The following is a 21,855-nucleotide window of genomic DNA, read 5'->3' as shown; positions in this document are numbered from 1 at the left end:
AGCTGACTCCTCAAGATAGAGTTGACCTTAATTATGTGGATGGAGTCAAGCTTTCGGGACCTTCATTTGCTGATGTGGCATGACTCAAAATGAGAAGAAACAGCTGCAAACATCCATTAATAATTGGAACATGCAACGATAGAAGTATGAATCTAGGAAAATTGGAAATTATCAAAAATGAAATGGAATGCATAAAGATCGATATCCTAGGTGTTGGTGAGCTGAAATGGACTGGTACTGGCCATTTGTAATCAAACGATCATATAGTCTACTATGTTGGGAATGACAAATTGAAGAGGAATGGTGTCACATTCATTGTCAAAAAGAACATCTCAAGATCTATGCCAAAGTACAATGCCGTCAGTGATAGGATAATATCTATATGCCTCCAAGGAAAACTAGTTAATACTATTATTCAATTTTACGTACCAACTTCTAATGCCAAAGATGAAGAAACTGAGGATTTTTACCAACTTGTACAGTCTGAAATTGACCCAATATGAAATCAAGATGTATTGATAATTACTGGTGATTGGAATGTGAAAGATGGAACCAAAGGTCTGATAGTTGGAAAATATGGTCTTGGTGATAGAAATGATGCCGAAGATCACATGACAGAATTTTGCAAGACCAGCAACTCATTCACTGCAAATACCTTTTTTCAACAACGTAAACAGTGACTGTACACGTGGACCTCGCCAGATGGAATACACAGGAATCAAAATCGACGCATCTGTAGAAGGAGACAATGGAAAAGCTCAATATCATCAGTCAGAACAAGGCCAGGGACCAACTGCAGAACAGACCACAAATTGCTCATATGCAAGTTCAAATTGAAGCTGAAGACAATTAAAACAAGTCCAGAAGAGCCAAAGTATGACCTTGACTATATCCCACCTGAGTTTAGAAACCATCTCAAGAATAGATTTGACACACTGAACGCTAATGACCAAAGACCAGATGAGTTGTGGGATGACAACAAGGACATCATACATGAAAAAAGCAAAAGGTCACTAAACAGTCAGCAAAGAAAGAAAAGACCAAATGGATGTCAGAAGAGACTCTGAAACTTGCTCTTGAACATAGAGTAGTTAAAGCAAACGGAAGAAATGATGAAGTAAAAGAGCTGAACAGATTTCAAAGCGCAGCTCCAGAAGACAAAGTGAAGTATTATAATGACATGTGCAAAGACCTGGAGATAGAAAACCAAAAGAGAAGAACATGTTCAGCATTTCTCAAGCTGAAAGAACTGAAGAAAAAATTCAAGCCTCGAGTTGCAGTATTGAAAGATTCTACGGGCAAAATATTGAATGACTTGGACGCATCAAAAGAAGATGGAAGGAGTACAGAGTCACTGTACCAAAAAGAATTGGTCAATGTTCAGCCATTTCAGGAGGTAGCATATGATCAAGAACTGATTGTATTAAAGGAAGAAGTCCAAGCTGCACTGAAGGCAGTGGTGAAAAACAAGGCTCCATGAATTGATGGAATACCAATTGAGATGTTTTAACAAACAGATGCAGTGCTGGAGGCGCTCACTCATCTGTGCCAAGAAATTTGGAAGACAGCTACCTGGCCAACAGACTAGAAGAGGTCCACATTTGTGCCCATTCTAAAGAAAGGTGATCCAACAGAATGTGGAAAGTATCAAATTATATCATTAGTGTCACATGCAAATAAAATTTTGTGACTTCAAAAACAGTTGTAGCAGTACATCAACAGGAAAGTGCTAGAAATTCAAGCTGGATTGAGAAAAGGATGTGGAGCAAGGGATTATCATTGCTGATGTCAGATGCTCTTGGCTGGAAGCAGAGAAAACCAGAAAGATGTTTCCCTGTGTTTTAATGACTATACAAAGGCATTCGACGGTGTGGATCATAACAAACTATGGACAACATCGTGAAGAATGGGAATTTCAGAACACTTAATTGTGCTCATGAAGAACCTGTACATAGACCAAGAGGCAGCCAATTGAAGAGGACAGGGGTTTAAAATCAGGAAAAGTGTGCTTCAGGGTTGTATCCTTTCACCATACCTATTCACTCTGTATGTTGAACAAACATTCCAAGAAAGTAGACTATATGAAGAATGCGGGATTATGATTGTAGAAAGACTCATTAACAGATAACACAACCTTGCATGCTGAAAGTGAGGAGGACTTGAAGCACTTACTGATAAAGATCAAAGACCACAGCCTTCAGTATGGATTACACCACAACATAAAGAAAACAAAAAGCCTCACAACTGGACCAGTAAGCAACATCGTGATAAATGGAGAAATGATTGAAGTTATCAAAGATTTCATTTTACTTGGATCCACAATCAACACCCATGGAAGCAGCAGTTAAGAAATCAAAGAATACATTGTATTGGGCAAATCTGCTGCAAAAGGCCTCTTGAAAATGTTATTAAAGAGCAAAAATGTCACTTTGAGGACTAAGGTAAGCCTGACCCAAGCCATAGCATTTTTAATAGCCTCATATGCATGGGAAGGCTGGACAGTGAATAAGGAAGACCGAAGAAGAACTGATGCCTTTGAATTACGGTGTTATCGAAGAATATTGAATATACTGTGGACTGCCGAAAGAACAAACAAATCTGTCCTGGAAGAAGTACAGCCAGAAGGCTCCTTAGAAGTGAGGATGGTAAGACTTCATCTCACATACTTTGGACATGTTACCAGGAAGGACTAGTCCCTGGAGAAGAACATCATGCTTGGTAAGGTAGAGGGTCAGCGGAAAAGAGCAAGATCCTCAATGAGATGGACTGACACAGTGGCCGCAACAATGGGTTCAAACATAGCAAGGATTGCGGGGATACTGCAGGAAGGGGCCGTGTTTTGCTCTGTCATACATAGGGTGGACATGAGTTGGAGCCAGCTAACAACAAAAGGGGAGAATCTCTTTCCTTGCCCTTCCCAGTTTCTAGAGTTTGCCTGCATTCCCTGACTCATGGCCCCTTTCTCTCTCTTCAAAGCAAGTTGAGTCTTTGTTGCATCACATCTCTCTGGCTCTGATTCTCCAGCCTCCTTTAATCTCTCATAAGGACCCTTGTGATTACACTGGAGTCCCTCAGTGGTGCAAAATGTTAATGCATTCAACTACTAACCGAATGGTTGGGAGTTGGAATCCACCCAGAGGCTCCTTGGAAGAAAGGCCCGGCGATCTACTTCCCAAAAAATCAGCTATTGAAAACCCTACTCAGATACACAAGAGGTGGTCGTGAGTAGCAACGGGCTCCACGGCAGTCAGTGGTGGCAATAACATTGACTCCATCTGGATAATCTAAAATAATCTCCCCTCCCAAGGTTTGCTGAATGACAACCTTAATTCCCTCTTGCCACGTGATCCATATTCATCCTTGGGGGGCTACTGGCTACCACACAGTCCTACTGTTTCATGGGGTAGGATGAGTCTCACCGCATCACAGATAATGAGTAAATTAAAAAATATTCTCATCTGGGGTCCCCTCCTGGCCTGTTGTGTTTCCCTCTGAGAACAGGTTCCAGCAGGTTCTCTCCCAGACACTGATTATCACTGTCTGCTTCCCCAGCTCCCACGCCTCTGCAAATCCCGCTCCCTCCCACCCTTCCACCCCCCATGTAAAGTGATGGCGAAGTTAAAATGGACCTTGGGCCCTTGCTCCCTCTTTCTGCTTCTCTGGTAAGTTGGTTTCTCTGATGACAATGCAGAGATTGAAGCAGGGCTCGGAGTGCGTTAGTTCTGGTTCGAACCCTTGCTGAGAATTTGGATTTCTAACAAGTTCTTGGGGAATCCTGATGCTGCTGGTCAGGGACCAATTCTGAGAACCGCTAGTGGAGCAGTGGTTCTCAAATTTCATGATACGTAAGAATCACTTGGGGATCTCATCCAACTGTAGATTCTGATTCGGTATACCTGGGGTGGAAATGCTAATTCTCAGCAGGGGTTCAAACCAGACCGAGCCAGTCCAAAGCCTGGTTTGAAGGCCAACCAGGAACAAGATTACATTTGCCCCCTGCAAATTCCAGTAGTAGATTGCTGTTTATCATTATATAAATAAGAGAAAAATATGCTACAATTTGGCTCTCCTAAAGAGCCCAAGTCACCTATTTTTAGGCGGCCAGTCTGGGCTCCCGCGGAGCCGCGTCCCTCTGCAGTCTGGGCGCTGGCCCCAACCCTGCAGCGAGGCAGAGATGAAGCTGACAGCAGCAGGAGCCCTGCAGGAGCTGAAGTCCAGGCAAGTTGGACACCCAGGAGGCCCTGGTCCGAGGTAACCAAGAGGATGATTTTCAAGCTCAAGGTTGAGTTGAAAGCTCTCAGAGAGTGAGAGACTGTTCTAAAATCCCCTGGCGAAGCTTACTCTCCTAAGACTGGAGGTGATTTCATAGGAAGGCGGGGCTGGAGAGAGGATTGAGATGAGTCTCATCTATCTGTCTCCCCGTGTACAGTGAGGAACTGGGCAATGGAGTAGCACAAAGAGGAGATTCAGGCAGGCTACAGAGTCCTGAAGGAGCCCCGGTGATGCAATGGTTAAGCGCTTGACTGCCAACCAGAAGGTTGGCCCTTTGAACCCACCAGCTGCTCCATGGGAGAAAAGACCTGGCAATCTGCTGCTGTATAGATTAAAACGAAACCAAAAAACCCATTGCTGTCCACTCAATTCCGACTCACAGTGACCCTATAGGGCAGGGTAGAACTGCCCCATAGAGTTTCCAAGGAGCACCTGGTGGATTCAAACGGCCGACCTTTTGGTTAGCAGCGGTAGTACTTAACCACTACACCGCCAGGGTCTCCCTGTAAGAATTACCGCCTAGAAAACCCTGTGGGGCAGTTCTGCTCTCTCCTATAGGGTCGTTATGTGTTGGAATCGACTTGACAACAGCCAGCAACAATAACAATGAAGTCCTGGATATTTCCTGCCAAGAAAAGGAATGAATGGTTGTGGAGGGTTTGGTCTCTGACAGCCATCTCACCCTTGCTGAATCCTCTCACCAGCTCTGTAAAGATGGGGATTGTGGTGGTGCCCATTATACAGATGAGGACATCGAGGTTCAGAGTGGCAAAGTAACCAATCCAAGGGAACACAACAGGAAGCGGCACAGCCAAGATCCAACCCAGATCTGAATCTACCTCCTACAGTCTGCTCTTCCTGGAGATGAGTTTAAAAGTTTTAGGAGCCCCTCAGGTGAGGGAGGATTTCTTTAGAGCATCACCTAGTGTTAAGCTGTCAGTAGCTTGAAATTGGCCAGGGTGGGAGTATTTATACCATGGAAATTGGCAAATGCTACAAACCAGGGTTTTTTCCCTTTCCTTTCCTTTTTAGAGAGCCGGTTTACCAGTACACCACTGGATAGTACTTATCATGTACCATGTCAGGCACTATTTTAAGCACTTTTTGTTGTTGTTGTTAGGTGCTGTCAAGTGGGTTCCGAATCATGGTGACCCTATGTACAACAGAATGAAACACTGCCCCATCCTATGCCATCTCACAGTCATTGTTATGCTTGATCCCATTGTTGTAGCCACTGTGTCAGTCCATCTCCTTGAAGGTCTTCCTCTTTCACTGACCCTCTACTTTACAAAGCATGATGTCCTTTTCCAGGGACTGATCCCTCCTGATAGCATGTCCAAAGTACGTGAGACAAAGTCTCACCGTCCTTGCTTCTAAGGAGCATTCTTGCTGTACTTCTTCCAAGACAGATTTGTTTATTCCCCTGGCAAACTCAAAAACCAAACCCATTGCTGTCGAATCAATTCCAACTCATAGTGGCAGTATAGGACAGAGTAGAACTGCCCCATACAGTTTCCAGGGAGCACCTGGTGAATTGGAACTGCCAACCGTTTGGTTAGCAGCTGTAGTTCTTAAACCATGACGCCAGCAGTATTTCCAGTTCATGGTATATTCAGTATTCTTCGCCAACACCACAATTCAAAGGCATCAATTCTTCCTCGTTAAGCACTTTTTGTTAATCTATGTGTAGACCTCACAAGAACCTTTGAGGAAGGCACGTTATTATGGCCATTTTACAGATAGGGAAATTGAGGCCCAGGGAGGTTAAGTCACTTCCCTGACAGGAATGTGGGAGAGTGGAATTGGGGCTGTCTTCACCCTCTCCTGCTCAGGGGCCCTTTGTGGCCTCCCAGGTACCAGCCATTCCAGTCGCAGCCACTGCTTTTAATCAGCTCCTCCAGGAGGATGTCCTCCAGGAGAAGGGAGGCAGTTGCCTGGTGACTAACTTGTTTCCCAGTCCTCAGAAGGTCACGCTGTGCTATGGTACGATAAAGATCACCACACGGGTGCCCCTCTTCCTGGGCTCCAGACAACAGACACAATCAGCCCCAGCCAGGCCCCGTGAGAAGCTCCAGACCTCAATCTTGCTCTGTTGACGCCGACAGAGCCATTTGTAGGATTGAATTAGAGCCATGACGTTCAGGAGCAGGCAGCCGCAGGCTTTGTGTGGAAGGAACCCTGCCAGGCATGTGCATCACTGCCAGTGAGGGCAGAGAGCAGGCAATGGTGGGGCCACCCAGGGACCACAGAGCCTCACGAGCAAGTTCACCCAGTGTTGGGCTTCTCTATGTCCCTTGGGACCATGGCTGAGGACAGTCACGGACTCCCTGAAGCTCACCATAAGAGACAACAGTCTTTCTAGGGCCCATTTTGGCTGGAACGTTGCAGGCTGTACGAGCCCACGTCAGCCCACATTTACCCCGCTGTTCCACATAGCCTTGTCACTGCCCACCTGGCTCTCCCCCATTCAACCAGGAGTCCCTTAGAAACAAAGGCTGCGTGTTATTTCTGGTTGTGGCCCCAGGGCCCAGCCAGGACCCTGAACATAGTAGGCCCTCAATAAATATGGAATGAATGAATGAATATTACCTTGGCTTTTCCACTTTCCTGCTGTCACCAGGAGCCCTGCTTATTTCTCTGGGCCCCGCCATCAGGGATACATGCCTTTTGATCCTTGCACCCCCCAGCCTTCCTCTCTCCCAGCTCCCTACTGGCTAGAGAGGGCAGACAAGGAGGTGGTGGTTGTGTTGAGCTGAGAAGAGGGAAGAGGGAGGGAAAGGAAGGGGGTTCCAGGCAGAAGAGAATGCAAGTGTAAGTAAGTGCTTGTCAGAGCTGATGGGCCAGGCAGATGAAACAGGATGGCGGAGTAGGCAGGTGAGAGGAAACCAGCTCCCTTCACCTTGTACTCTGGGAGCTCCCCACCCCCACCCGAGGGGCAGCATGCAGCCATGTGCCCCTCTTACTGCAGAGCAGGGCCCCAGGGCTGTGACCCCTACCTGCCTGCCCTGTCCCCAGCCCTGGGAACAACTGTGCCAAGGGCTGGCGGTGGTTGCGGGGGGGCTACAGACAGGAGAAAGCCACTGTCTGTCTCCCGAGCAAAAAGCTCCACTGCTCATCTACTGAATCCTTTAAATAATTTAATGTAGAGAAATTCCAGGAAAGGGTATTGGAAGTCGGAGTAAAATCGTTCACAGCAGTTGTGGGTAAGGGGCTGGCTCAGCAGCCACACCTCCCAGGGGGCCCAGAGACCCCTTTCCTGACCCCAGAGGCCACTCTGGGTTTCTAGAATCTTTTTTCTGATCCAAAATCTGCTCACACCACACAGCTAACATTTCCTCAACTTGGCCAGGTCTCAGCACCACCTAAGGAGTACTTTGAAATGCAGATTCCCAGGCGCTGTCCAACTTTATCAGTGTGAAGGGGGAATGTACTGGGAAGCTGTCTTTTCAACAACGAGGGGGCTCCAGCTGGTGTGAAGAGCCCCCTGGTGGCTCTGAAAGGCACCCCTGCCCCTGGAAGGGGCTGGCCCTCCGCTTGGCCGTGGGCTGAAGGAATGGGCTCAGCACCCCTCCCCCACAGCGCCCTGTGACGCTGATGCAGGCGCGACCACCCAAGTCCCTGTCTGTGGGCACCCAAGGGTCCGCGCCCCCCACCCCCACCCCCGGGCACTGATCACAGAGCCTGGCAGCCAGGACACTGAATCCCTGATGGTCATTGTCACCATACGTGCCAGCACTGAGAGCCCAAAGGCCTGGCCTTCGGAACGGGAACTGCCTGACTGTGCATTTCTGCCCTGGCGGTGTGACCCCTCTGGGCACGAGCTCCTCACTTGTAAGATGGAGAGTTACAGGCGGCAACACACACTAACCCTCCGCGTCCTCTGCCACACCCTTGTCGTGGACGTCTCATTGAGGTATTTGTTGTTAACCGTGTGTCCCCCTCACAGGGCTGCTAAGGGGAGGAGGCAGGGGGCTTCCTGGAATAAGCCGCGGAAAGCACCCACTGCGCATTCCACTCGGATTATTATTATTACCGTTATTGTTTTTCACCACAGAGCTAATTAATGCTCCGTGTCCTTCTTCACTGTCCGAGGGCCGTCTCCCATCGTAAGATCTGGGAGGATGTATGGTGGGACGGGGGTGGGGGTGGGCTTGAACTCCCCAGGGGTTCCTCCTACCCTCGCCCCAACTCTCTTCACACCTACTTCTTTCCAGATAGGGCAGGGGTGTGAAAGGAGAGAGGCGCGACGGGCGTGAGCGCTCTGCTGGGACAGAGAACCTCGGCGGTGGGCCCTTGGTCCCCTTCCCCTCCTCCACCTTTCGCCCTCCCCTCCCCGCCGTTTCCGCCCCCGGCCGGGCGCACACCCCCGCCTCACGCAGTGCGCAAAGCCGGCGTGCGCTAGGACCGCGGCGCGCCGCTCCCCGCCGCTATATGAGGCCGCGCTCCGGCCCCACGCGGAACCCGCGGCTCCCCGCCGTACCCGCGCCCCGACCCGCACTGGACCGGAGGCCGGACCGGCCGCTGCGCAGCCGAGGCCAGCCCGGGGCCTGCGAGGGGCGCGCGCCCGGAGCCCCGCCGCGGGCACCATGGGCGCTGCCCACTCCGCGTCCGAGGAAGTGCGGGAGCTCGTGGGCAAGACCGGCTGTGAGTACCCGCGGGGCGGGCGGAGAGAGAACAGCCGGCGGGGCCCCCCAGCCCACCGCCCGGCTTCGCGCCGCTGCGCCCTGTGACCTTGGGCAAGTGGCCGGCCCTCTCTGCGCCTCAGTCTCCTCCTCCTGCAAATGGGTCGCCACCGGCCACCCTGCAAGGAAACCCGCGCGATGCTGAGCAGGTGCCACGGCCACTCAGCCTCAGGGCTCTCGGAGTTGGCCGGGAAGCCAGGATCCTGGGGCTGCGGCCCGCGGGGAGCGCGAGCGCACGGGGCCTCCCGGCAGGTGTGCGCGCCCCGCACCTGGCAGTCGTTTGGCTTGGAGAGGAGCAGGGGGCGGAAAGTTTTGAAGTCGGCCAGAACTGGTGGGGAGCCGGCTCTGCCGCTCCGGGCGGAGTGACCTTAGACGGAGGAGTCCGTATCTGTGCGCGGCTCGCTGTCTTCCCATCTGTACAATGGGTGTAGCTGGGAGGCTTGAGAGAGGCAGTGTCCGCAGAGCGCTTTACCCTCAGCTTCGCATCCTTCTCTGGGCTCGCATGGGCCCGGGACACACAGAGGCTGCGCGCTCGCATCCTGCCCAGGGCGGGGTGCATGAGAAGGCAGAGCCGCGGGGCCCGCAGGGAAGTGGTGAAGGAAGTGGCTGTCCGGCTGGGGACTTGACCCTGGGACCGCACCTCGGGGCGCCTGGTTCCGCCACCGGCCCTGAAGAGGGTGTGGACCAAAGACTGCGGTGTGGGGGCAGACTGGCTTTGGCGAGGCACAGACCGGGTATGCACCCTGCCGGCTCTACTTCCTGGCCCTGTGACCTTGGGCGAGTCGCTTTACCTGAGTCTCAGTTTCCCTCTGTGGAATGGGGGGTCTGCTAGAACCTGGTAGATGCTCTAGAAATAGGAGCTGCAGATGTTACTTCTGAGAAGGAGCTGGCTCCTGGCCTCTGCTTTGAGTTTAGTGCTGCGGACCAGTGTCCAGAGTCGTCCCAAGGAGGGATAGCCCAGCCATTTGTGCTTTAGATGAGAGGGGCCTCCAGAGTAGCTCCTCCTGACCTCCCAACCTAAACACTTTTTGGGAGGCATGGATGAAAATCACAGAAATCCCTTAATAACTAGTGTGTGTGTGTGTATTCCTACGTACAAATATAGGCGTATCTACAACTGGAGAAAAAGAGGTGTGGTGCAGAACACATAACTGGTACCCTTTTTGCAGAAAACAGGAGGGAGAATAAGCATATGTGTGTCTAACTGCTTTATTAGCACCAAAGACTCTGGAAGGATACACAAGAAATGAAGGGTACTCTGGATACTTATTGGGGGAGATGGTCGGAGGGGTGGAGGCAGAATGACCTTTTTACTGTAAACTTTTTTATGTTTTCACTTTGAACCATGTGAATATTTCACTTAGATGTTTTATAAAGTCCAATGTAAACCAAAGCCGAACCTGAGAGAGGAGGTGGGATTCCCCTTGCCCTTACTTTTTGAGTCTCTTCCTGTTTTCGTGTTTTTTTTTTACTTTTGTTTTTATTTCTTGAGTGCCCTCGTGGTTTCTCACGCTGTGCCGTTGTGTCTGGGCGGGTTGAGAAGGGGTTCTCTATAACTTGGATTCCCAGTGGAAGGGTGGGCTTGCCACCAGCCTCTGTCTCGGACAGCATCACCACTGGCTGGGGGACTGGTCAGGGGGAGTTTCCTCTGGTTTTGGCTTTGACAGGAGATGGGGCCGCAGAGCATGCTGGGATCTTGCCAGTTTCCTGGGTCCCCGACCTCCCCACAGACACCGAGGGCTCCTGCTCTGTCTGTTTTGGTAGCTTTTGCTGGGTGTGGTTTCCCTTCTTGCTACCCAGAACTCAGATTTCACGCCTCAAAGCAGGAAGGGAGACCAACAGGGTCTGGGAGGAGGTTCTGAGGTAGACTAGGGAGTGAACTGCTTCAGCTTTCTGAACTTTAGGAGGGTGGAAGTTCCCCCTTAGTCCTCTGCAGGGAGCTGGCACTTTTACAAACTGTTGAGCAAATATTAATTGGCCAGAGGCTGGGGATTCAGAGGTGACTGAGATACGCTGATGTCCCTGAGGAGAGACACAGGAACCGATAGGTGGTAAGCTCTGTGAACGAGATATGATAGAGTGGGGTGAAGGTGGAGGAAGGGGTGGTGGGGTAGACTGGGAGAGCCTCTCTGAGACGGTGATGATGGAACAGAAACCCGAATAAGAAGGTGCCAGCCACATGCAGATCCATGGAAAGGACACTTCAGACAGAGGGAACAGCAAATGCAAAGGCCCTGTGGCAGGTCGCAGGAACATGTTGGCGCCAGTAAATGAGAATTGTATGAGGTGAGGACTCAGCCATAGTCAGCGCTCAGGTCATGGCAGGTGCCTGATTTAACAACAGATTGGATTAAAGCCTTGCTAATTGTGCTACCTTGGGGAAGTCACTTTTGCTTTCCGTTCCTCAGTTTCATTTACTGTGAAGTGAAGATAGTAATAATACCTGCTTCCGGGTTTTGGGGAAGGATTAAGTAAGTTATATATGTAAACTGCTTAGAACAGTGCTTGGCATATGACAGTTGCCAGTGTTTAGTGTCATTGGCCACACTTGCAACACGTTTGTACCAGCTGGTCACCAAGGTAGCCACAGCTTAGAGCAGGTCCCAGTCCCACTTCTTCCCAGCTGTGTGACCTTGAGCAAGTAATCAATTTTACCTCGGTGAGCCTCAGTTTCCCCATCTGGATCCTGGAGTGGTTGTGCAAATTCTATAAGACAACGTACGTACAGAAGTAAAGGGCTTGCCTTTGGCATGGGATATCAGCTCCCAGGATCCTGCGGGCTGGGCAGGGCCATTCCTGTAAGAACCCTTGGTAAGTGTCCCTGAGAAGGGAGCTGAAGGGAAGGGAAAGACCCTAAGGCTGTGGTGGCCAGAGAACAGGCTGTGCCTATAGGGTGGCCTCCATTTCCTGGTACAGGACTCAGCCTGCTCCCTTCCAGAGGGGCCAGGATGGTGAGAAGAACTCAGTCCTCTTGCTGAGACACAGTGAGAAGGGTGAGCAGAGGGTGGTGCTGCTCAGCGTCATTCCAGAGTGCTTGCTGAGTGCCAGGCTCCGTGCAGACACTTTGCATGTGCCCTCATTGAATCTTCCTAATAATCCTCCAGGGAAGGTGATGGTATCACCATTCTACAGATAAGGAAACTGAGGCTCAGAGAGGTAAAACAGCTTGCCTGCAGTCCCACAGCTAGTGAGTGGAGGAGTGGGGGATCGTAGGGTCCCCAAGTCCACCTTCTGGTCATCTCCGTGCTTTCACTGTGCTTAGTTGCTGCCTGGATTTCTGGGAACCGAGAAGGGGCAGGGAAAGCCTACCCCTGGTTTCTTCTCACCTCCGGGCCTTTGCACAAACTGTTGCCTCTGCCTGGAGCATTCTTTTAACTCTCATGTACACAGTTTCATCTTTCCATGTGAGAACACTTCTGCAGCCACCACCCAGGATTTAAGATGTCAGACATTCCCTCTGAGCCCTGTCCTTAGGACGCGAAGACTTTCTGGGGCTCCTGCAGTCCTTGCATTCTCTCCCATAATAGCACGCAACACACCCTGTTACAATTGTCAGCTTTGTCACCTGCCATCCCCTGGAAATGCTGAGCTCCCAGGGAGTGGGGAACAGTCTGTTCACCTTTGGATTCAGTGCACAGTGGGATCACAGAAGTTCACGTTGAAGGGTGTTGGGGTGAAGACTCTGGGGACTTTATAACCCAAGGAGTATTGCCCGAGAATGTGCGTTCAGTAGAAAATCTAGGGGCATCCCACCAGCTGGCGTTGGCCATGCAGCCCTCCTGGCATCTCGGCCCCCTTCCTATGCAATGACCCCCACTGGCTTCAGCACTCAGCCAGCCCAACAAAAATAGTCCTGAGCATTGGCTCGCCCACGCAGGGGCACCATGGGTTCTGTTACGCCCACTTCCTTTCTCCCTGCCTGCAAGAATCTCATTGATTGATTCAAAACAGAAACAGGTATTCCCAAGCATCTTTTCTGGGCCAAGGAAGCGAAACACCTAGATTGTTTAAAAAAAAAAAAAAACATGCATTAAAAACCCAAGTGAGGGGATTCTGGCCGTGTGTTTTGAGTTTGTGTGGTAAAGGTGCTTCTCCACCTCTCCCCCCAGGGCAGCGACAGAGCAGTGCCTGGGGTGGGGGGGTATTCCGGGGGGCGAGCCGAGGTGTGAAATAGGCCCCAACAGGAAGGAAGGAGTCCTAAGGAATCACTGAGGGCCCACCTGCCTTTGGCCCAGAACAGTTCCCTTAGCCCCCCGAGCTGGCCTGATGGTAGCTCCACTTCCTGTTCCCCCCATCTGTGCCTGCTCCTGGAGTTCAAAAGGAAATAATAAGAGGAGGATTCTGGGAAAGGTGTAGGGTCTGTTTTTTCCTTCAGGCTCAAAACAGCTCCACAGGCATGCCTATCTGCATGCCAAGAAGCTGCCAGAAGGAAGAAGAAAACATCTCCCAGATCCTGAGTTCAGGCCTCAGATGGTAATTGCTAATGTTCACTGTCAGACAGCTTGTCATCTGTGAACACTGAGCTGAGCCAAGCACTTTATCAGCATTAACTCATAGAAGCCTCCTGGGAACCCTGTCTACCCCCCATTTTACAGATGAATACACTGAGGCTCAAGAGGTGAAATGACTTGCCCAAGACCACAAGCTAATAAGAAGTAGAACTGGGAGTCCATTGCTGGCCTACTCCCAAAATCTCGTTGTTTGGGGAGGGAACTGGAGGTGCCAAAAGAGCTGGTGCGGCCAAGGTCGGCTGGTGGGGTTTTCCACTGGACTCAGGCTCCTGGAGAATCCGTCCTGGGTTCTAAAGTCCTCAGGTCGCCCCAGGCCACGGCCTTGGCCCATTCACCAGGTACCTGTTGTATTCTGACTGATTCCAGGCACTGGGTGCCAAGGTGGACAGGACACATTCCCCATCTTCCAGGAGCTCACAGGCTTTCCTATCCGCGTGGGCCACATGGGGTATCTAGACCTCGTCTGCCCCACCTCCCTGGCTGCTCAGAATGTACACAGGTGTAGGAGAGGGGGCTGGCTTTGGAAGCTTTGGAAGGGCTGGGTGGCTGATGAACTTTATGGTAATTACTGGGCACCCAAAAGCACCTCCTCGTTCTGGCCCACGCTGATATTTTTCGCTCTCTTCAGCTGGGCCTGATAATGTCATTGTTAGCAACAGCTTCAGAGCAGTGCTACCAGAAGCTGGTGTTCACTGTGTTGTGTGATTTGAGCCCCTAGCTAGGAGCCCTGCTCTGTGCCACTTTGCTGAGATGCCTTGTCTAGGCCACGTTCCTCTCTGAGCCGCAAATTCCCTTAGAAAATGTGGGGGTTGACCAGATGATCTGTGGTCCGTTTGCTCAGCTGTTAATAAGACAATAACTATACTTTCTTGGGCAGAGTCCACGGGTGGTAGAAATGGTTATTGTGCTCAGGTGCTAACTAAAAGGTTAGGTATTCAGTTCTACCCAGAGGTACCTCAGAAGAAAGGACGGGCAGTCTACTGCTAAAAAATCTGTCATTGAAAACCCTGTGGAGCACAGTTCTATTTTGACACACATGGGGTTGCCATGAATCAGTACCAATTCAACAGCATCTGGCTTACTCTTTTTGGACTGTTTATGGCAGTCACCTTCTGGTCCTCATAATAATCCAGTGAGGGTAGAACTGTTCCTATTGCTAGCTTACAGATGAGGAAACTGAGGCTCAGGCAGGTGAGGTGACTGGCCCAAGGTCACTTAGATGCTGAGTGTGGATCCCAAATTCAGAACCAGTCCTTTGAAGTGGGTTATTGAGGTGTAGGGCGAAACTACCTCTCCCAGAGGACAGAAGCCAAGACTCTAAGAGTCTGCAAGTCTCTTATTATCTAGGAGAGGCGACTCTGTTACCCCATAACCGCGTTCACGGTGCTCCACACACACTTGTTTATTGAGTTGACAAGGGGAAAATTAGACCTCAAAGCAGATAGGAGTGGTTCTGTGTGATGTGGAAAGATCCAGAATGGTGGGCTATCCCAGGGGAGGGCCAGCTCAGTTGCGGGCAGTATGAGAATAGGGTTCGCTGCTGGGAGGAAGAGGCAGAAATACACTGCCCCCTCCATTTCCTAGGGTCTTACTTGGAAGCTCACGTCTCTTTCCGAAGAAGAATTCGTGTTTTCTCTGCATGAAAGCAATTGGCAGTCCACCCGAAGGCTTCTCCTAGCTCTGTGGATTAGTAGTAATTAGATCCCTTATGCATCTTTCTTTCTCACCTCCTCCCTCTTCCCCAACACATGGCCTGGCAGGATATTTTTTTGTAAGCTAATGGTCCCCAGAAAGTAGCTCGGAATTTAATCAAGGCTCAGACATGCCATACGGCCCAATGACATAGACTAAATACCTCGTGTGTTGATAAGTTGCTTTTACTTTTGCAAAGCACTTTAGTATCTATTATCTCAAGCCTGGGGAACGAGTTGTTTTTGGCTCACAAGTGCTTACTGTTCTGGGAAGATAAGGAAGGGCCTCCATGTGTCCACACTGGAGGGGGTGTGGGGGAAGAGCCGGGTCTCTCGGGTCCTGCCAACCATCCGGCTGTATTATTAATTCATAAAACCAGAAGGTCGACTAGGTGATTTCCCTTGGTGGTGGCGGCCACCTACAGCGCTAGGACAAAAAGGTCCTTTGTTGTCTCTGCGACATGACCTTTGCGGACGGAAAGGCTTTTAGAAGTGGGTCTTCCGCTCTCGGCTCGGTTCCCTGGGAGGTGAGAGGAGCAGTCAGAGGACGTGTCAGGGTCTGGGTACCTCCGGGAGGGAGGGCAGGTAGCCAGGCAGCAGACATCACTATTGATGTGGCTGAGTCATGGGCAGCTGGATGGAAAGAGAACGCTGGTTATAAGCAAAGCTGGCTGCAGTGGACGAATGTCCCCATGGGCAAGGGCTTGAAGGAGGGTCCCTTCTCTCCACTATGAGCACTGAGTGAGCACCTCCAATGTGCAGGTCTCACCTACCTGGTAATACTAAGGGGTTCCCTTGTCACACCCTGACCCGCATCCCCTGGGACCTCAGCCAGAGTCCCACAGGGGTGCAAAGGCAGTCTTCCCACCACCTGGGCTTCTACCAGCAGATAGATGTGGGTTCGAATTATGGCAGTGCCTCTTACTGTCTAGGCACAGTACTTCGCCTCCCTGAGTCTCAGTTTCTTCATCTGTAAAATAGGAATACAAGTAAACCTGTGTCATAGGATTGTTGGAGGATTAAATGAGAATTCGGGTAAAGCATTTGACAGGTCCTAAGTGCTCGGCAGTTGTTGGCAGGTACTAGTCATTTTAACACTTTTTTGATTTTCACATTCATCAGTTTTGTTTTCTCTAGGATTACCTTTTTCAAGTAGTGCACAGAACCCATGTTTTATTAAGGCTTATCCTAATGTTTTTCTTGGAAAAAAAAAATTCTTCTGTATGAGAACTCCAGATTGTAGTGGGGAATAGGTGCCAGCAACAATGGGATCAAACACAGCAAGGATTGTGAGGATGGCGCAGGACCAGGCAGTGGTTCGTTCTGTTGTATACAGGGTCACTATGAGTAGGAATCAGCTCGACGGCACCTAGCAGCAAGAACAAAATGATCTAAAAAACAGCCTTCATCTTTTAACGGTATTTTTCTTTTTACAAAATATTTGACCTATGATGCGAACATTTATTGAGTGCTTACGATGCGCTGCTGTTAGGTGCTACTGAGTCGATTTCAACTCATTGTGACCCCGTGTGACTCATTCGATCATTTTTGTTGTAAACCTTTCAGAAACTGACCACACCTCTCCTTTTTAAGGGAATTCTGTAACTTTCCTTAGTAAATCATTCCATTTTTGACGTGTCTGCCATCTTTGACATGACTCTGCCCTTGTGCCAACGATCTTAAAAAAAAAAAAAAAAAAAACCTGATTCTAACTCATAGCAACCCTATAGGACGGAGTAGAACTGCCCCATAGGGTTTCCAAGGAGTGCCTGGCGGATTTGAACTGCCAACCTTTTTGCTTAGCAGGCGTAGCTCTTAAGCACTATGCCACCTGCATTTCCACCAATGACTTTTGCATGCTTTAATTTGTATCACTTTATAGTATTTTTCTTTGTCTTTAAAACCTGCATATTGGTCATTATTATTATTTTATGCATGAACTATTAATTCTTGCAATCTTAGGGATTTAGTTTCTTAAATAAATGCCCCCTTTCCATAGATTTTTTAGTGAGGCTCTGTAAGTTGTAAACTTTGTCTAAAATGGCTTTATTTTGCCATCATACATGAATGATTACTCAGCTGGGTATAAAATTCAAGGTTGCTGGGTATTTTCTATCAGCACTTTGTTTTTGGTCCCTTGTTGCTATTGAGAAATCAGTTCTTGTAGAGAATACACATAGCAAAACATACACCAATTCAACAGTTTACATGTACCATTTAGTGACATTGGTTGCATTTTTTGGGTTATGCAACCAACCTCACCCTCCTTTTCTGAGTTGTTCCTCACGCACTAACATAAATTCCCTGCTCCCTAGGATTCCTATGTATCAAGTTGCTGTTATCAGTTTGATTCCATATAAATAGTTCTTAAAAGAGCATAACGCTCAAGGCAGACATTTTTTGCTCGTTAAGCTAAACTGTTGTTTGTTTTTAAGAAGACTTCAGGGGCTGTTTTTGGTTTAAGGTTTAAAGATTATCTCAGGGCAATTGTTTCAGAGGTTCATACAACCTTTATGGCTCCAGGAAGTCTGGAGCCCATGAGAATTTGAAATTCTGTTCTGCATTTTCCCTATTTTGGTCAGGATTCTGTTATGGAATCTTTGATCAAAATGTTCAGTAATGGTAGCCAGGCACCATCCATTTCTTCTGGTCTCATGGCAAAGGAGGCGGTTGTTTATGGAGGCAATTAATTACACGTTCCACATTCTCCTCCTATTCCTGACTCTCCTTCTGCCTCTGTTGTTCCAGGTGAGTAGAGACCAGTTGCTGTGCCTTGGATGATCACTTGCAAGCTTTTAAGACCCCAGGCACTACGCACTGAACTAGAAGGTAGAACAGAAGCACTGAACTTGTTATTGACTGGGATGTCCCGTGAAACCATGACCTCCAAACCAAGAAATCAAAACCTATGAGGTTTTTGGGTGTACATAACCAGCCTAAGTAGCTGTTGTTGTTGTTGTAGATATATCTGTCACACAACTTATGTCAGTTCAACTTTTTACAGGTGTACAGCTTATTGACAATTACAGTAATTGGCTGTTCAACCCTACCCTTGATCAATGTGGTATTTCCATCACTGTTAAATGTCCCGCCTTCCCTCTCATCCCTGGTAACCACTAATAGACTTTGTTGTCTATACATTTGCCTTTTCTTGTCTCTCTATATAAGTCAGGTCATACGATATTTGTCCTTTTGTGATTGACTTATTTCACTCAGCTTAGTGTCTTTATCTTTTTCCTCAGTAATTCCTGTTAGAAATGGTTGGACCATCTCATTCTGTTTTCCATGCCTTTTAACCTTTCGTTTTTTCTGTCTTCCTATTGTGCATGCTGTATTTTGGGTCATTTCCTTAAATTGGTCTTCCAGTTCACTGATTCTCTCTCCAGCTATTACAGTTTTGTTAGCTTAACCTATGAGACTTTTAAAATTCCAGCTACTTTAAATGTTTTTATGTGCTCTATATGGTTTTTAAATTTACCTCTTTTGCAATAGTGTACTGTTAATATATAATTTGTAATTATTTAAACTATACTGTGTAGTCTGTTATGTTTCACTTTCTTTGAGCTACTTTCCTTTTGTTAACTGTGTCTACTGATTTTCTCATGGTGGTTCATTTGCTTGTGTGGTTGTTTATTGATTAGGGACTCATCTTCAATTGAGCTGTCCCTCGTCTCCCTCCTTTCCCGTAGAAGTCCTGTGTGCCCTAGATTATACAAGGGTCGTACAGTGCTTTTGTACATGTTGTGCTGTGTACCTCAGAGATTTCACTGGTCTGGAAACACTTTTAACAAAATTCCTCCATTTGGGTTTCCTGCACCACAGAGGTTTCGATTTTTCACCCACACGTGGTGCAGCTTGGAGTTTTGATTTATCAAAAAAGCATATTCCTTTCCTCTGTTCCCCTGCCACCTCCCTAGAGGAGCCACCTTCCTTATTGAGCCTCTGGGCTAGTGGGGAACATTTTTCTGGCCCATCTTACATGGTTGTTGTTGTTAGTTGCTATCGAGTCAGCTCCGACTCACGGTGACCCTATGAATAACAGAATAAAACTTTGCGCATTCAGTCCTGTGCCATCTTCATGACCATTAGCGTGTTTGAGCCCATTGTTGCAGCTGTTGTGACAGTCTTTCTCATTGAGGGTTTTCCCCATTTTTGCTGATCCTCTAAATGGAGGGGCAGCCTTCTGTGTTCCTGTTTTTATAGGAGTATCAGTTCTGGCTTGTACAGAAGACCCAAAGCCATTTTTGTCACTGTGTGGGCTTAAAGACCCCAGCCTTTAGCTGTTAGAGCCTGTAACCATTCTGACACCCCTGGACACCACCTCTGGAGCATCTGACTAGCTCACCCTACTGAGCCGGAGTTCTCTGCTTGCTCCTCCTGGCCATGGATTTCCTTTATTTCAAGTTTAGCTGTATGTTACTTTTTTTTTTTTCTTATTTTATCCAGTGTTTTCATTGTTTATAGTGGAAGGGAAAGTTCACGTAGCAGGAACTAGAATTCTTTAGGTATCCTACCTTAAGCTGTCATGCTTTTGGTAAGCCCATCTCCACTTGGTTTAGCCTCATTATAAATTTGGAGCTGTGATAGTTCTGGAAGGATGTGAAAACCAGTTCCTTAGATGCTCTAAAAGACGCCTACTCTCCAAATCTCTACTGATTCACTGCAGCTTTTTACCCTTTCCATCTATAGTCTTTTCATTAAAATTGAGATGTCTTTGTCTCTTTAATTGCATAAATGACGTGTGTTCATTGTTCCAGTCAAGTCTCAGTTGTGGTACGTAGAGCATAGCAAATGTTTGTGAGAACAGACTCTGAAGTCACAGACCTTGGTTCACATCCCGGTTCTGCTGCTCATAACTGTGTGACCTCAGCAAGGGATTTAACCTCTCTGAGACTCAGTGTCCTAATCTGTAAAATGGGTGTGATAACCACCCCAGAAAGGTAATTGTTGTTAGGTGCCATCGAGTTAATTTTGACTCATAGCAACCCCATGTGACAAAGTAGAACTGCCCATAGGGTTTTCTAGGCTGTAATCTTTACAGGAGCGGATCGCCAGGTCTCACTACTGTAGAGCCCTCGGGTGGGTTCGAACCGCCAACCTTTTGGTTAGCAGCTGAGCGCTTAGCGGTTGCGCCTCTAGAGTTCCTTTAGAAGGTGATTATGAGGACTAGATAAGGTTATGTGGACTGTTTGAGGACTAAGTAAGATAATGCATGCCACGCATTTGGCTGGATTCCTGCCTCTTAGTAAATGCTAACACATGGTAGTTATTATTACTGCCGTAAAGCAAATGGCAAAGCACAGAGCATAGCTGTAGGAAGGTGAGCGTAGACGAGCAAAACACATACTCTGTGATTTTTAGAGCCACCCTCACCCACTCACGCACTCTGACAGCGCTTCAAGCTGCCTCATAGCTCTTGAGAGGAGAAAATATCCTAAAGTCAAGTCAGTTTCCTCTGTCCCAGGTTCTGCTCCAGTCCCAAAAATTGGAGGGTTCGTCTTGTGTAGAAAAACCCACATGTCAAGCAAGGGACATCTTGTTACCACCTCCAGGGGAGGAGCCCCATCCCATGGAGGATAGTAGCGCATTCCACAGTTTGCCAATGTCTGGGCCACCAGAAAAAGCGTGACTGCTACACAGACACTCAATGGAACAACACTTGACTCACATGGAGAAGAGACAGAGCAAAGCCAGCCTCAGTAGTGGGTGGAGGCTCCCACCGCCAGCCGGTCTCACTTGGCCGCTGACGCAGAGAGATGGTTTGCACGCACCCCTCTCATGTGGTGGGAGAAGCACCGTATTCCTCCCCTGCCGGGAACAGAGAAGAAGGATTGGCCACTTGAGGTGCCGTAGAACGCTCACGCTTAGCCAGGCAGCTCCTGGGAATGTTGACATGTGCTCAGGACAAGGCGGGAGGGATGTATTGATCGTCTACCAGCTGCTATGGGATATACTTTGGTTGAGACATCCCAGAAAGGGGAGTCATCCCACGCTCTCATCCGGTCTAAGAAGCCAGGCAGACACAGCTGGTCCAGAGCCTAAAGTTCACTTGCGGGTCACAGGGAAAGGCAGTGGCTGCTCTGGGACCGCCCCCTTTCCCACAAAGATCCTAACAAGACTCTTGGTCCTCAGGATTAAAATAATACTGCATCCACACTGACGCCTTTGAATTATGGTGTTGGCGAAGAACATTGAATATACCGTGGACTGCCAAAAGAACGAACAAACCTGTCTCGGAGGAAGTACAGCCAGAATGCTCCTTAGAAGCGAGGGTAGTGAGGCTTCGTCTCACATACTTCGGACATGTCGTCAGGAGGGACCAATCCCTGGAGAAGGACATCATGCTTGGTAAAGTGAGGGTCAGCAAAAAGAGGAAGAGCTTCAAGGAGACGGATTGACACAGTGACTGCAGCAGTGGGCTCAAGCATAACGACCATCACAAGGATGGCACAGGACGAGGCAGCTATGAGTTGGAGCCGACTTAACGGCACCTAAAATAACAACAACATGTTGACGAGAGTAAAATGTATACCTCATCTGTGCTGATGTGAGCCTGGGCTGTTCATAGCCGGGAATTCCTTGGCTTTGGCACTCACAAAGTGAGTTGAAGTTTGCATGAAAAAGGTTTTAAAATGCTGCATAAAAGCCAGCAATTAATCCTGATTTTCCTGCTGTTGTTTTGGAGAACAGAATTAGGCT

Source organism: Elephas maximus, chromosome 22 (genome assembly GCF_024166365.1).
Source record: "Elephas maximus indicus isolate mEleMax1 chromosome 22, mEleMax1 primary haplotype, whole genome shotgun sequence".
Taxonomy (NCBI): domain Eukaryota; kingdom Metazoa; phylum Chordata; class Mammalia; order Proboscidea; family Elephantidae; genus Elephas; species Elephas maximus.
This window is presented reverse-complemented; position numbering follows the sequence as displayed.